This window comes from Schistocerca nitens, chromosome 8, assembly GCF_023898315.1.
Source record: "Schistocerca nitens isolate TAMUIC-IGC-003100 chromosome 8, iqSchNite1.1, whole genome shotgun sequence".
Taxonomy (NCBI): domain Eukaryota; kingdom Metazoa; phylum Arthropoda; class Insecta; order Orthoptera; family Acrididae; genus Schistocerca; species Schistocerca nitens.
In genome coordinates, this window is record NC_064621.1 from 503,857,239 (window position 1) to 503,867,963 (window position 10,725).

A 10,725-nucleotide genomic window follows, 5' to 3' on the forward strand; every position below is an offset into this window, starting at 1 on the left:
CTTCTCTGCTTGCAGGGTGAGTGAACAGTCCCCGTTCCAATCACTTTCTTCCTTCATTCTCCCCTTCTTTTCAAGTATGTTTCCTCTCACTGCGTTCCTCTTCCAGAGATCCGAGTGTGGTGAAGTTTTAACTTCAGACATATGCATATGTGCATATATATATATATTCCTGGAAATGGAAAAAAGAACACATTGACACCGGTGTGTCAGACCCACCATACTTGCTCCGGACACTGCGAGAGGGCTGTACAAGCAATGATCACACGCGCGGCACAGCGGACACACCAGGAACCGCGGTGTTGGCCGTCGAATGGCGCTAGCTGCGCAGCATTTGTGCACCGCCGCCGTCAGTGTCAGCCAGTTTGCCGTGGCATACGGGGCTCCATCGCAGTCTTTAACACTGGTAGCATGCCGCGACAGCGTGGACGTGAACCGTATGTGCAGTTGACGGACTTCGAGCGAGGGCGTATAGTGGGCATGCGGGAGGCCGGGTGGACGTACCGCCGAATTGCTCAACACGTGGGGCGTGAGGTCTCCACAGTACATCGATGTTGTCGCCAGTGGTCGGCGGAAGGTGCACGTGCCCGTCGACCTGGGACCGGACCGCAGCGACGCACGGATGCACGCCAAGACCGTAGGATCCTACGCAGTGCCGTAGGGGACCGCACCGCCACTTCCCAGCAAATTAGGGACACTGTTGCTCCTGGGGTATCGGCGAGGACCATTCGCAACCGTCTCCATGAAGCTGGGCTACGGTCCCGCACACCGTTAGGCCGTCTTCCGCTCACGCCCCAACATCGTGCAGCCCGCCTCCAGTGGTGTCGCGACAGGCGTGAATGGAGGGACGAATGGAGACGTGTCGTCTTCAGCGATGAGAGTCGCTTCTGCCTTGGTGCCAATGATGGTCGTATGCGTGTTTGGCGCCGTGCAGGTGAGCGCCACAATCAGGACTGCATACGACCGAGGCACACAGGGCCAACACCCGGCATCATGGTGTGGGGAGCGATCTCCTACACTGGCCGTACACCACTGGTGATCGTCGAGGGGACACTGAATAGTGCACGGTACATCCAAACCGTCATCGAACCCATCGTTCTACCATTCCTAGACCGGCAAGGGAACTTGCTGTTCCAACAGGACAATGCACGTCCGCATGTATCCCGTGCCACCCAACGTGCTCTAGAAGGTGTAAGTCAACTACCCTGGCCAGCAAGATCTCCGGATCTGTCCCCCATTGAGCATGTTTGGGACTGGATGAAGCGTCGTCTCACGCGGTCTGCACGTCCAGCACGAACGCTGGTCCAACTGAGGCGCCAGGTGGAAATGGCATGGCAAGCCGTTCCACAGGACTACATCCAGCATCTCTACGATCGTCTCCATGGGAGAATAGCAGCCTGCATTGCTGCGAAAGGTGGATATACACTGTACTAGTGCCGACATTGTGCATGCTCTGTTGCCTGTGTCTATGTGCCTGTGGTTCTGTCAGTGTGATCATGTGATGTATCTGACCCCAGGAATGTGTCAATAAAGTTTCCCCTTCCTGGGACAATGAATTCACGGTGTTCTTATTTCAATTTCCAGGAGTGTATATATATGCGCTAGGGAAATTAATGTGGAGTATCCCATTTCTTTCCGCTTGATATAGGAACAACTAAGTTTTTCTCTTTGATTTGAATGTCCTACAGAATTATATCTCATTTTGTTGTAATCAGGAGCAAAACTGTCATCTTTCGTTGGTAATCGACACTATATGGAAACATTTGCTGATATAATTCACAGTTCTTGTACCTGAAGAGTCTGGTTACAAATTCTGTCTGATTTTCATTTCATGGACCCTTACAGAGTTCAGTGTGAAATTACACACAAGTCAATGAAGTCGTTTAGTGTAGTAGGGGTGTCGGAGGACCCATGGAACCAGTCTGTTGGTACAAGAGATGTTGGCACCTTTAACTGTCAGGACGGTCGTCTGAGAACAGAGTGTGCAGGAAGTTGTGTGCACTACTAGTTCCTCAGCACCTTTTAACGACAGTGTTCTTTCTTCAATCAGGCCAGTGTTTTTTTTTAAAGTTTTTTTTTAAAGACAGGGTACCACTCTTTGTCAAATAGACCACAATAATACCACAACTTGGGCACTGGCATGGGTTGATCCAGGTCACTATAGCAGGGTACTGGCTCCTTCCACCATAATGTGTCAACAGTTTTCCAGCCCATGTATCATGATTGCGTGGGCAGCTAACTTGCCGACTTTGCCTCAAATTGTGAAGTCTGTTTGAAGGGAAATTATCGCAACAATCCCCCCTCTTTCAGAAGATTTCGTCTAATGAATCCCAGTCTGCTGGTAATTGTGTGAATCATAAAAATAACATACTACTAGTTACATTTCCTTGTTAAGTTACACACTTATTACCACAAAAAATGGTTCAAATGGCTCTGAGCACTACGGGACTCAACTGCTGAGGTCATTAGTCCCCTAGAACTTAGAACTAGTTAAACCTAACTAACCTAAGGACATCACAAACATCCATGCCCGAGGCAGGATTCGAACCTGCGACCGTAGCGGTCTTGCGGTTCCAGACTGCAGCGCCTTTAACCGCACGGCCACTTCGGCCGGCCTTATTACCACAGAATCGGTTTTTCCTCACATATCAGTCCAACTCATAGTGTACGGAGACAGGTAGGTTTGTTATTGCTTAAACCCTAGGGTGACCCCTCAGTCGGTATGTCTTAGATATGGGGCTCGGAAGGATAGATGATGATTGGTTGCTTGATTCGGGGCAGGGGACCAAACAGTGAGGTCTTTAGTCCTATCGGATGAGGGAAGGATAGCGAAAGAAATCGGCCCTGCCCTTTCAAAGGAACTGTCCCAGCATAGACCCAAAGCGATTTGTGGAAATCACGGAAAACCTAAATCAGGATGGCAAGATGCAGTTGGATGGATGTCCTTCGCCATAGGTATGCAGGTGAGAACAAGGTTAAGATGGTACACGAAGTTGAGGTTCTTGTCAATCATGACTATGTGCTGGTATGTATTGCATTATGACTGAATGTGGAACATCTGTTACGCACTAATGCGCCCCTTCAGTGTGTTCGTAATCTCGTCCAAAATGCTAATTAAGGCGTGATCCGAGTCATTCTTCAGAATGGTCAGGTTCCTCACTGGAAATATGTCCAAAGGAGCATCGAACAAGTGCAGTAGTGGATATTGTAGGTTCAGTGCTGTAACCCCTCTTACTGTTGCTCGAATCCGAAAAATTTACTCCAGAATATCACACTTTGTACTGTTTGGTAGTTCCTGCTGTCTTGTAGCTCTAAGCATTCTGTACTCGTGGATAGTCTTTGTCCATAACAAGTGGCCTTGACTAGCTGCTGTAAAAAGAGCGATGCGCGAACCATACAACCACTACCACCATCATACCATAGCAAAAGATCTTGTTGAAAACCCAAGGAAATTCTGGTCTTACGTAAAATCGGTAAGTAGGTCGAAGGCTTCTATCCAGTCACTCACTGACCAGTCTGGCCTGGCAACGGAAGACAACAAAACGAAAGCAGAAATTTTAAATTGCCATTTGAGAAATCTTTCACGCAGGAGGATCATACAAACATACCGCCGTTTGAGTCTAGTACAGATTACCATATGAACGACATAGTGATAGACCTCCCTGGGGTAGTGAAGCAGCTGAATGGGTTGAAAATAGATAAATCGACAGGTCCTGATGGGATTCCAATTCGGTTTTACGGAGAGTACTCTACTGCATTGGCCCCTTACTTTGCTTGCATTTATCGCGAAACTCTTGCCCAACGTAAAGTCCCGAGCGACTGGAAAAAAGCGCAGGTGACCCCTGTATATAAGAAGGTGTGGGGCGGCGGGTGGAAATTTATTTTGTTATATAAGGTCCCTATTATTTATGCTGTCTTTTGCCATTCTCAACACTGGCTCTCTAACTACAATATTGGCAACCAGAAAGTGATTAGCAAAACGTGAAGCCTGTAATTAGAATTCCTAGTGCCCACTTCATCTGAGAAATACACTTATAGCTACAGCTTATAGCTCTGAGGAATTAGGAGATTGTCTGGGATTTATAATCAAACACGATCGTGAAAAAAAACGTTCTCTATATTCTGAAAGTCACAGATAAAAAAAAAAGTATCCACACGATCTGACTAACAGAGCAGTTCAGAGTCTAATGCGCTGATGCCACTATCACTGTCCAAATTAAATATTTAAATGAATGCTCGCCATAGTTTGATGATAATGTTCATCAAACGCCACGCTAAATAACTGTCCAAATTAAATATTTAAATGAATGCTCGCCATAATTTGATGATAATGTTCATCAAACGCCACGCTAAATAATGGTAGAATGTTTGTCCCATGGCGGCACGTGAAACTACGACTTACGCAAACTGAAGGTAGATAATTAAAGTCATCCCAGAATTAACACTTCTCTCGAAAATGATTTCATGGTTATGCGTATCCCGAGTAACTTAATACGGCATCCGAGGCTGTTTATAGCAATGATACCGACGCGACGCGACTCCCGACACAGATGGTGTGCTATTCAGCGTCTGGAGAGAACTGGGGCCTTTTTTCCTCGCGCAGCGTTCTTATGTATAAAGCCGCGGTGCGGACGGCTAAGGGAACGCCTGATCAAATCGGCTTTCCCGACTAGCCGCTGGGCTGGTAATGCACCACATTAAGTTATTGAATAAATCATAGCTTCTTTTGCTGATGGCCGATGAAGCTCTCAATTTAAATGTGCATTCAGCACACAGGTACGTAATTATAATAAAAATCTGACGTGCCTAAGTACAATATTTTTGGCGAGGGAATTAATTTAATTACACTGCACGCAGTAGATGAGCTCTGAACCTGCCCTTTGGAGATACGCTATGACTATAGTTTTATAGTTATTCAGTTGAAACTTCTCACATCTTTATGATTATAGCGGATGTCCTTTCTACTTAAATATAAACATCGTTGCCTTATTTATTAGCCTACTTAATGTATCTTGCTTCCTTAATTTTTAAGACAAAAACCAGAAAATTATGAATTTCAACAAAAATTTTTAATTTGTGAGAGCCAAAGTACTGTTTCTATTAAATTATTATGGAAAAGGAATCTAAATATAAATTTTTAAGTCTCTAGCTCTTTTCTGTTGCGCCAATGATTTTTACAGAAAAACGTCCAAATTTCGAAAATGGTTAAAGTTATCGAACTGATATTCAACACATATTAATTTAGTATTACACCTGACATGCTAGAACCGTGTCATTTTTTTAAAAGTATTGCGCAACATTTATGACGTCAGAGCTAGTTACAGTGGACTGGCTGGCACACAATGAAAATACTGATGTAAATTTATTACGGCGTGAGTAGGCTGCTTCCTTACATCACCCTCTATTTAAATTTTTTTGTTTTTGAATGTTAATGAACGAAAAAAAATTTAATTACATAAAGGGAAGCAAGAGTACAGCTTAACTCCCTATGATAATTAAAATTGAAATGTAAACATATAGAAATATTAAAAGAAAACTGATTACCTACTTAAATTATTTAAATTACTGGCATGTTCACTGCCTCTTCAGCAACATTATCACTCAAAATTTATGCAAAATCAATGAAACACTTTGACATACATATTGCCTTAGACAAACAAACCCATAAAATATGTAAAATTATGAAAATCTTAAATCCATTAAATATATTTTACATACACAAATTCAAAAAAAATAACAAAGTTATTCATGATACATTAACAGACGATTATATCTTAGCAGTCTTTTCTAAACCTGAAAGAAAATTTCACAAATCATTTTTACACACGTGGTTGTAGCCGCTTTGGCTGGCGTTCTACACTTCCATTCACAAGGGTAGAGGAGGGGAAGTTGCTATGGTGTGCGTCCTTCACGTTCACTTTAAATTACATGGGGAAAGGGGAGGGGTCACTGTGAGTTGTGTCCAAGTCACTCCACGCTTTCATGCAGCTACCAGGCTGCCATTATCTGGTTTGTCCTGTAGAACACACAAAAAGAGTGCCTCAGACTCTGTTCACTTATTATCTTAGGTTGGGTCACAATGAAATGGGGATATATACATTTTATCTTTTAATATGTTACTGGAACAAAGTTAACAGAACTTTTTCAATTTTACTCTCGTGGTTACTTAATTGTCATAAAATCGGTAAACAAATGGCTCAAAACGCCGTTAGACAAGTACTAGAGAACATTTATGCTCAAGGCATACAATCATGAATCCTATTTATTTTCAATTTATTATATCTGGGCCGGGACACTGAACCAATGCTTGGTACATTCCTGATACGTTTGTATTTTATTCACTTAGCTGACTCATCTTCGGTTACCTTATTCTTAGAGATAGTATGAGTATATTTGATTAGTAGCTGTCTTCTCAGCTTCTTTGTACATGTGAGTAACTTGTGGTAATAGTACAGTTCTGAGTGTTCAAAACACACTACGTTTAGTTGACTACTAAATCCACTTATTGGTCCTCTGCTGCTGTGTCAGTTCCACATTTGCAATTATGTACTTACTTCATCGAAGTGTATTTATGCTGAGCTATAAATAACGTTTCACGTCTGTCATTAGGTTACTCAAATACGTTGCTAGTGTGTGTACTTATTTAACACTCACTCTATTAACATTTAAAGCATAGGATAGCACATTTATTTCATATCTATAGTGTATTGCAGCTGATCAGCTTGCTCACGTGGCAATCCATTTCCACTCGATCGGACGCTGAAACGACAGGTAGTCTCTCTCGACCCACCACTAAAATGCATTAAGTAATTATGGACGAGCGTAATGCTAAATTCCTTAAACCTAGAGGACACCATGAGCTGCTCCCTCATTTAACATAAGGGTACCTATGGTCGCATTCACGCCTCCAACTCATAACCTCAATACATGTAGGTGTGTCCTGTCACATACTACACCAAATAACGGCCAGCTCCAACCTTATAAATATTTCAAAGACGTGTCCTTCACGTCTCAACCACAAACACTGTTCAATTCTATTACACTGCCCTTCCTTGCTACACAAGGTGAGTTCATTCTTACAACTTATCCGCATATTTTTCATAACACTAAGCAATCTCTTTTACTATTAATTAATTAGCTCTACAGCATTCAGTAGGTTTCACTGCCACTTCAGATCCTGCTTGTACACGAATTTGTACATCTTTTTAAAATATTATTGTGGGACCATTTCCAATAAAACAACACTTTGTACTTACAATATTACCAGGGTTCTATACATAATTTTATACATAATTTTTGTAGATAGGAAAGATAAAGAGAGTGAGACCTGAAAGGAAAGAAGATCTCACGCAGCTGGGACTGCACCTCTGCCACACTGTGTAGAGGTTACAGAACAACCTCCTCCCTACAGCATTCATTCATAACCTTTGACCACGCCACGTCGATCTGAAAATACCTTATAATGCCTTTTTAAAACCTGTCTCAGTTCTTCCTTCTGATTAGCTGAAATTTTATCGATTTCCTGCAATTTAGCTTCTATTTTGTCCAAAATAACTGCTTCTTCTTCTTCTGTATTTAGCTTACTTGTACTAAGATTAACACCTTCGTCACAATATCTCCTATTTTTCAGAACTCATATAGGCAGCTCCCAAGTTTCATCATTAGTTACTACACGTTTATCACTAAAAGGTACTGTAATTACTCCGGTTATCGGCAAGACCATTTTTAACTGGCTTCTTTCAAAGTCAACAACACTCTGATATTTCGACAAGAAATCTATGCCAATTAAAACCTCAATACTGAGATTATTTACAATTAAGCATGGATGATCAATTAAATTACCATTAAAGTTAAAGGGCAGCAAAGCTTCTTGCTTTACCGTTTTTGACACCTTACCAGTAGCACCAATTATTCTTAGTCCAGATACCCTCATTACTGTAAGCTTGTCTTTACCAGGTAATGCATCAAAGAAGGACTGAGATATCGCACTCACCTCACTTCCACTGTCTAAGAGACAATGTATATTGTGTAGTGGACTGTTAAGGCAGCCAGTCCACAGTGAAGTAGCCGAAAGGGCACGCGTCAACTCACGCCGTCTGGCGTTAAGTCTGGAACAGGATTCGTAATGAATGTGATAAAGAAAAGAACGTAGCTACTAGAACACTTAACTTTTATATCGTCCTTTGGTATACAGCATTCTTGATTATACAAGTGAGACTCAGTAGATACATGAAGTTACTTATGGCGCCTTGCTAGGTCGTAGCCATTAACTTAGCTGAAGGCTATTCTATCTGCTCGGCAAATGAGCGAAAGGCTTCGTTAGTGTAGTCGCTAGCAATGTCGTCCGTACAACTGGGGCGAGTGCTAGTCCGTCTCTCGAGACCTGCCTAGTGGTGGCGCTCGGTCTGCCATCCTGACAGTGGCGACACGCGGGTCCGACATGTACTAATGGACCGCGGCCGATTTAAGCTACCACCTAGCAAGTGTGGTGTCTGGCGGTGACACCACATATTGATACCCAACATATTCACTATTATTATAGGGTGGCTTATTCTAGTTTGTACAGGTGGTTCCTCAAACTCATCCAATAGTTCCTTTTTGATTTGTCTCCAACTAAAGTGATCGACATCTGTCTTCATTATATTTAGGTCAAAGTGTGTAGGGGTTTCCTGAATTACATTTTTAGCTGCCTTTTCCAGTCGGTCTATTAATTTCAAATCGAAACACCGCACGACTTCATTACATTTAGTTTGCTGAACATGACCCAAATTACTGTAGTCTGAGCGATACTGCGCCTCCAGACTGGGCATAACACTAGTTACAGCTAAACCACTTTCATCATTATCGTCGGTTTCCTTCTCCAGTGACAACTGGTCACAGCTACTGGGTTCATCGACCCCCAACAGGCTACCCTCTACATTCTCACTTACCTCCTGTCCTAAATCTATTAGTACAGTATCAACCTCCTGCACAGGCACTTTAGATAAGAGCACATCATCCTCATCGTAAATATAAGCATGAATTTCTTCTGCTTCTTCACCTGACAATTCAGTATTTTGTAGCTCTTCCCTAGCGTTACTCTGCTGCGCCTTCTCTTTCTCTTCCCACTTAGAAAGCGTCTCCAACACGGTATCTATCAATTACTGTGAGTGATGTAATATTTCTGCTGTATCCTTAGATGCTACCGACCCCTCATCTACATGTTCCGTTTGAGTATTCTGATCTGTCTTACCAATTACCGTAACTACTGGCTTAGGAAAAGTAACCACCTGGTGAGCGCCAGTATCCTCATAGACGGGAACTAGTTTTCCTGCCTCGGCCTACCACTGTTTCCTTTATTTCCATTATAGTTAACTGGCACAGCATTGCTTTCCGCACTGTTGTTTACCGACATAATTTTGTTTGGAACAAAATTACTATCATTTGGATGCCATTGTTGGTTCTGATAATTATTTCTCCAATTCCTACCGCTCTTAGGATGACGAACACCTACTGTTCTGATGTTTACATTGCCATTCTGCTCGTTCTTAAAAGTACTACTAGTGTTATTAGCATTTCTGTTATTACGTGGTTGCTCCTCATTGGCAGCAACACGTTCTACACGTTCCAAATACTCAATGAAACGATCCAGATTGTCTCTAGGGGCAGATATAATTCTAGTTTGCCAGTACCATGGCAGTTTGGCTTCAAGACCTAGTATTATCATTTCAGGTTTTAGCTTTTCGGCCAAATGTGACAAACGTGAGATCCATGACCTAGCAAACTCTTTAATAGATTCCTTGCCTACATTGAAGCGTTTTCAACTCCAAAATTCTCTCAACACTTCATTTTGCTTATTACTAGACCAATACTCATTAATGAAAGCTGTTTTAAATTCCGCTAGTGTTTTACACTTCAACGTAACATCAGTTGACCAACGCATGGCGTCACCTGCTAAATGGCTTCTAATAAATGAGATTTACTCTCGTCGGTGGAATCACATCTTCAAAATCGTTCCAGAAATCTAGCGGGTGGATATTTTTATCTGGATCGAACCGCAAGAACTGCCGACACCCGATAAAAGCGGCGTTTGCAGCTACAACTTGTTGTATACTACCATTACCAGAAGCTACTGAAGCTACTTTACTCTCAATGTTATCAATGTTAGTACTGATATTTTCTACTCTCATTTCCACATTAACTACTCTTTGCACAATATGAGTAGTGTCAGTTTCGATTGCATTTACTTCTGCTTGACATATGTTTACTTTTATATTAACATCTTTAAACTTATCTGAGCACAGTTCCGCCTCTATCTTTTCTGTTAACTTGTGCTCCAGCTTCGCATCTTCCATTTGGAAGTCTTTGCGAACCTCAGCAACTTCGGATTTTACTGTTTTATACATTTCAGAAAATTGTTGAGCAACCTTTTTCTTAATATCCTCATGGTTGTAATCAATTTTATAATTTAAACTATCCAGATCCTCTTTCAGCTTATTGCAACCAGCCTTGAAGGTATTCTCCATTACCTCCAATCGTTTATTAAAATTGGTTTGGCTGGCCACAATCCTGTTATTTACCTCAATTATATCAGATTTTAATTCAGCATTACTGCTTTTGACCTGTTCACTTATTTCAGACTTTAATTCAGCTGTCATTCTAGCATTACTGGCTGACATTTTTGCATTACTGGCAGCTATTGCTTGTAATATAACATTTAAATCAATCGCCCCAGTATCTTTGGGTTGC